Genomic DNA, 7,036 nt, shown 5'->3' with positions numbered 1-7,036 from the left:
GGGGGGGGGGGGGCAACGGCGGGAGATGCCCTAACATGATGCTCCTCGGGTGATTGAAGCAATTGATCGCAACACGCCACCCGTGATGAAGCCACCTTGGACGATTGGTGTCAAGGCCCATCCTCCAACACCCCAGGTTCCTAATTAATTAAGGAAGAAACCACAAAATGAACAGTGAGCCCCTTTCATCAGTGTATGGACATGACTGAATTCATTAATGTGAACAAAGTTCAGTTGGTTTGTAGTGTGCCGGATCAGAACAGAGGCACACTCTGGTATGTGGAGAGTCCCGTGAGTCAGTCGACTTTTTCAAGGAAGGGCTGTTGCTAGTAAGCCATGCCCGAGCGATGACGACTGGCGTCGGGTGCGCCAGGTGCGGTCTATGCAGGGCGTGGGCGTGTATGTCCCGGCGTGAATCTGTGCTCACGTTGGTTGCGTGAAGGAACTACATGCACGAGGGCCGTTGCGATCTGTTGGAGCCAGCCGCGTCGTGCCCGTGGCCGGAGCAGTTGGTTGCATGCTAGATGGATGGACTCGGCTGTTGCGGGAGGCTGCGCACATCCTGAGTCTGACCATGCATGTAGCTAGCAGGTTGTGGGTGCATGGCGTAGTTAGTTGGCTTAGTGGCCGGGCGATCCATGCATGTGCGTGCGTGAGGCCAATGCCTGGTGTGTGTCCGGCTATATAAGCCATGTATTGGTGTTGTGCAGAGTGGAGAGTAGCTAGGAGAGATGTAGTCTCCAGTAGTCCTTCGTGTGGGTGTGGCTGCGGTATGTGCCGAGCCCGAGTTCGTGCTCAATGAAAAATTAGGCTGTTCGTGCGGCCGAGGCGCCGTTCGTGCGGCGGAGCGTATGTGCGCCGGAAATATTTGTGTCCTCTCCCTTTCTCTTGTTTCTTCCTTATCTCCGGTGATCGCCATGGTTCAGTGAGTAGGCTAGACAACAACAAGGGCCACAAATCAGACTTGAAACCAGACTTGTCAACTGAATCCGGCTCGTCTCTGGAGATCAACTCGCACGCCGTCTTGAGGTTGGGAACGATGCCTGATATGGTGGGCCGGTCCTTCCTGGCAAACTTCACGCAGCATCGTGCAATCTGCGCCACATGCTTCAATGCGTGCAGCTGTCATGACGTTGGCTCCGGTACAGGTCGTCTATCCAGCATCTCCTCAATGTTACCGGCCTCAATCATGGGGAGTGCAAAAGATGCCAGATCTCTATTCATCTCCTCCTTTGCTTGGGAAAACGCCCTTTTCCCTGTCAGAACCTCAAGCATAACCACGCCAAGGCAATACACGTCGCTAGCCGGAGTCAGATGACCTGTATGGAGGTACTCAAGGTCGATGTACCCAAGTGTGCCTCTAACGATGACATCCAACCACGGCACCTCACTCGCCATGTCCCAGACGACGGACGAGGCAAAATCTGAAACATGGGGCACCCAACTGACATCGAAAAGGATGTTGATTGACTTGATGTCACGGTGGATGATCCGAGGGTTGGAATGACAGTGGATGTACTCTATTTTTGCTTGTGAAACACGGAGGAGCACATCGATGCGCATATTGCAAGACATGGTCACCGGTGACAGCATATATATAGAGGAGCCAGCCTGATTTGGGTACAAGATAAGCCTTTCTAACTCCTTTCTTCGCCGGGTTAGCAGGCGCTTTCCCTTAATGCTAACACACCATCCAAGGAGGGGGATGATATGCTTGTGTCGTAGCTTTGCTAGGACGTCGAGCTCCGTGCGGAAGTCCTCCAGCTGTATGTTTTCTGACATGCGCTTGATGGCCACCCGTCGTCCATTCTGAAGCCTGCCCCTATACACCCTTCCTCCGCTGCCGCAATTGGTCATTGTGTCATGGGCGAAGTTGTTGGTGGCAGCTATGATCTCCACCAACGTGAATTCCTTTGTTCCTATCGGTAGTACCTCCTGAACAACCTCCGTAGACTCCTGAAAAAGAGACCACAAATGAGCAGTGACCGTCCACCATTTCATACAAAATGTACCTCCTTCATCACGAATCATCACTATCAATTTGCAGGCCCGTTGATGAGGGGGGCCAAAGTGGGCGACCGTCTAGGGCCTTCGAAATTTTGGGGCCCCAAAATCAGTAGCGAATATACGTCTAGGTTTAATTAGGGGAAGAGGCGTACGTGTGAAGGTAACATGCTTTTCGATCCATATATACTGGCTTCCACCCAATATTCTAGGCGCTAACTTACCAAGGACGGGGAAGTCCCCTTCTACACCCGAGCTCAAATGAGCTCGGGATGAATAGTAACTCAACTTTGTTTTAAATATTCAAAAAAATCTGATTTTTTTTCTAACAAACTTTGATAAATGTTCTAAGAGCTTCCAAAATTTCATCATGAAATCACATTTGTGGAAGTCGTGATAAAAAGAAAAATAAAATCGGTGCTCCAAACTGCTTTCGAAAGTAGCATTTTCAGAATATCTATTTTGTTTATTTTCTGTCATGACTTCCACAAATGTGATTTCATGATAAAACTTTGCAAGCTTTTAGAACATTCATCACAGTTTGCCATAAAAAACATTCAGATTTTTTTGAACATTTTTTTAATTTTTTCGATTTTACTATTCACCCGAGCCGAGTTCATTTGAGTTCGGATGGAAAAACTGCAGTCCCGATTGATGACCCTTTAGAACGCTGATCAGTGTGTATTGTCTGCCGGCCCCGTCTATCCGATAAGAAGAATTGTTTAATATCTTGTCTACTGGTTCTTCATTTAATTTAGGTAAGGGTGATCTCTCATATATATTTAAAAAGAATAGGGTTAATACTGGATGATTCTAATTTCAAGGTTTACGCTTTTCCTGTTTCCGATTTCCCTATCTTGCTAAGCTTAGAACCCATGTATTGCTTGAATCATTACTTTTGTTAGAAGACAAATGATTGTTTTTTGGGGTATAACATGAGATCCTTTATTGCTTGATGAATATCACATCTACTCTTTTCGCGTTTATATTTGTTTTATCTATAAATATTATACCTAATAACACATATTTGAAGTGTTATAGTTATGCAAGAGTATGTGTTTATTTACTTATTCAAAATTTCGGGCCCAATTTTCATTTCGTCCCGGGGCCTCAAATTCCTGGAGAAGGCCGACCAACGGCATAGATAAGGGGCACCGTGTAGGACCAGCTACAAAGAAACTTTGTGTTTTCAGCACCCGGGTGCCCCTACACCCTCTATGAACAGTAAATTCAAAACAAATTTAAAAAAATAAAAAAAATCTGAAACTTTGGGACATCAAACATCATGAAACTTTTGATGATCTTGCAAAGTTTTAGCTAAAAATAACATTCGAAGAGCACTCAAATAAAAAAACAAAATCATTGTTCAAAGTTTATGTACATTTTTTAGCAGTGATTTTGTTTTTCATTGTGAGGGCTCCACGAAGGTTATTTGTTGCTGAAACTTTGCAGGAACATCAAACCTTTGATAATCTTTGATCCCTGAAAGTTTCACATATTTTTGAGTTTTTTTCTCCAATTCTATATGAATTTACTTTTCCTGAGGGTGTAGGGGCACCCGGGAGTTGTTAGACATTTCTCATCTACAAGACCGAGATTTTGGTGGCATTTTCATGTTAATGTGGATGGACTGTGGTTTTCCATCAAAGTGCGCCCTACCTTAATTTGTTTTCGTCCTCCGCCACTGATAGCAGTAATGGTATAGTAGCAGCTGAAATAGTAACATGTTTGCAGGGTAGTACCATGGCGTGACAGTAGTGAATGTAACAGAAACAATAGCAGTAAAAGCGTAGGCATGTTGTAAGCGATGGGTTGTTCAGATGAGATTCAATATGCAATGGTCATAACCTAGAGCGACAATAAACTAGCTCCAATTTATCAATCATATGTAGGCATACATTCCATGTATAGTCATACGTGTTTGCAATAAAAACTTGCATAATATCTTTTGTCATACCCTCCCGTGCAACGGGGTTCTAATGAAAACTAAGAGTAATTACAGCGCATGTAATCCTCAAGTTAAAGTCATGGCAGTTAATATACAAATTGTTGTCACTTTGGGGTCTAGGGTTCAGAACATAACAGGTGCATACAACTTGCAGATAAGATCAAGTACACAAATATATTCATCAAAACATAGAGATTTCAGATCTGAAATCATGGTACTCGGGCCCTAGTGACAAATATTAAGCATAGGAGAGTCATAGCAAGATCAATCCCAAAACAAAGTGGATAATAGGCATCAAGCCGTAACAAATCTGACATCGATTACATAAAAAATCTCATCGAATAGTCATCTACCTCCTTATGGCTATAGAAGAATTATTCACACATGGATGTGAGCATCATGAAATTGTATAAAGAAGGGTTAGAGATGACGATGACGACGAATCCCCTTCTCTGGAGCCAGAAACAGACTCCAGGGGGAGAACAGGAGGTGGCGATGTCTCCATATCGCAAAAAGTTTCGGTAAATATTTGTGATTTTTTGGCATATATGAGAATTTATGCCGGTGGAATCGTTATCAGGCGGTCGCCAAGGGACCCAAACGGCCAGGTGGCGCGCCCTGGGGAAGGCCACGCCATCAGGCTGTGTGGCGGCCTGGTGGCCCCCCTCTTATCTATCTTTGCTCCAAAATTCCTTAAATATTTCAGAATAATTCTTCAAAAATTCTTGTCGAATTTCGAGTACTTTTATTTCTGAACATATACAACACCATGGTAGTTCTGCTAAAAACAACTTCAGTCCCGGTTAATTTCATTCAAATCATACAAATTAGGGGCAAAAATAATAACAAAAGTGTTTGAAAAATAAGATACGTTGGAGATGTATCAATCGTCCGCAGGCTCGTCATGCTCCTCGAGGAAGTCGTGGATTGACTCCACGTTGGTGATGAAGTGGCCGACGGAGTGGGCCGCATAGAACAGGCTCGCCACGTAAGTCGATGAAAAACTCTAAGTTATCAAAGAAGAAAACTTGGCATGAAGAAAAAGTCTCGGTGGGCTCAAGATGGCCCACAAAGTTAGGAACAAAAGTTATTGAACCAAAAGTGAAGATCTGGCCCGACATGTAGATGGAGAAGTTGTTGGAAGATCTCATTTGGATGTCAGTTCCACAAGAACGACACGTGCCTAGCACGCCACTCTCGGTGTAGATTCCGGTAGACCTTTCGGTGGGGTACCCAGACTACCTGAAAAGTCCAGAGAGAAAACATGAGATCGATTTGCCCAGGTTCAAGCCCTCAAGGTGGAGGTAAGACCCTACTCCTACTCATAATGATCGTAGGTATACACAAGGGTGAAGACCGAGTGCAAAAAAAAACTAGCCATGCCTCATCTTATAAAGGGTGCCCGAGGCTAGGGTTTACAAGAGTACTAGCTGGTACCTAAGGCAGCTGACATGAGTCCATAAAGATCTAGCCTCCTTGTCTTGCATGGCAAGGATGTCGGTTTGTTCCTTTTAGAGGGCTCAAAGACCACTTTGAAAACGAGGCCGTATAGTAGCCAGGGGGTCCTAGGACGTCCTTATGGGCCGACTTCCGGTGTCCCGCGGCACCCCTAGGCCGCGGCACCATGAAATAACATATTTGAAAAGGCATTGCGGATTTTTCAATGGTTTCTCCAGGAGGCGTTGTTTGGTTCTTCTTCGGGCCAACTAGTCCTTCCTCCTGCTCTGGTTCGGCTACTCACGTGCTCATGCTCGGTTGTGAAATGGTGGCATTCAATACTGCATTTTGTTATGTATTGTTTGTGTTGCTTTCTTTGTTTGTATTATTTTTTCCTCTCATATTCTTTGTCAGAAACAGTGTAGCTTCATCTGTTAAGAGGATGAAATCCTACTTTTTGAACAGTTTCTAGGATAATGTTATATAGAGAAATTATAATGATTAAAATAGACGATTTATATCCATTTCGGGGTACTGTAAATGAACTCGCTTACGTAAGTCTAATTATATGCCACTTATGTTCAACGAAATATACCAGGAAAATGTAAAATCTTACTAAATGCAGTGTCTCCAACTGTTGCGGCGGTTTCATGGCAATACACTTGATTTTGGCATTGTACGGCAAGAAATGCAAGTGAAACCTCTTTGCGCTGTAGAGTGTTACATTGCCACTACCCACGAAGTTATATGTAGCTCTCTTAGATTGTGCCGCCTGGCTAGCTAAGGCTTGAACATTGACGGCCTTCTCACTTTGGTAGTATGCTCGAAGGCATAGGCCAGTTTGATCACCTTGGCGGATATCCATAGCCCACCGCAGCATTTCAGAGTGGTACTGCAAAAGTACTCGTTTATGGAATTTTAGTTTCATAACTAACATACTATGTGTCAACAACATATACAGAACAAGATCGAAAAATACATACAAAAGAAATTCTCCACCTTTAGAACCACACATTTCAGATTTATTCTTTTACATCAAGAGAGAACAGTGCAAGTGGAGACTTTTTGGGCCATGGAGCCTCACATTGTCGCTACTCAAGAAAGTTATGCCACCTAGCTAAGGCTTGAACATGGGTGGCCTTCTCACTTTAGTAGCCTGCTCGAAAGCATAGGCTATCTCGATCAGCCTCGGCTCATATCCCTGCAGCCCGCCAAAGCATATGCCAAAAGGGACACCCTTCTCGTTGTACCCAGCCGGCACAACGATGCCAGGGTGGCCGCCAATGGCGAGATGGTTGGAAGCATAATGCTCGGGTGCAACGATCGCGTCCAGTTGATGCTCCTTCATCAGCTTCTCCAACCCATTCACAGAGAGCTCCTTCAGCCAGCGGATCCGAGCTCTTTCCAGACGGTCAATGCCGTTTGTATTTTGGGCTAAGATAAGGTTTTGTTGCCCGAAATCTTTTAGCCTCTCCTGTACAAAATGTAAATGAAATATCTAAGAAAGTATATATAGAATAAATGCCATTAGCAACCATCTCCTTTTTAGAGTTTTATTGCCTAATGTCCTCTGCAACATGATTCCACACTGTTTGAATCTATGACAAGAAGACTTAAGAGTTGAAATCTGGAATGAGTTTTTTTTTT

General features: G+C 44.3%; 1 pseudogene; it reads right to left on the bottom strand.

Annotated features, from left to right (window-relative positions):
* Nucleotides 1–730: 730 nt before the first annotated feature.
* Nucleotides 731–3,001, bottom strand: LOC119344865 (annotated as a pseudogene).
* Nucleotides 3,002–7,036: the final 4,035 nt, after the last annotated feature.

This window comes from Triticum dicoccoides, unplaced genomic scaffold (assembly GCF_002162155.2).
Source record: "Triticum dicoccoides isolate Atlit2015 ecotype Zavitan unplaced genomic scaffold, WEW_v2.0 scaffold189351, whole genome shotgun sequence".
NCBI lineage: Eukaryota > Viridiplantae > Streptophyta > Magnoliopsida > Poales > Poaceae > Triticum > Triticum dicoccoides.
Note: the sequence above shows the minus strand (reverse complement) of the source record. Positions and strands in the feature narration are given on the sequence as shown.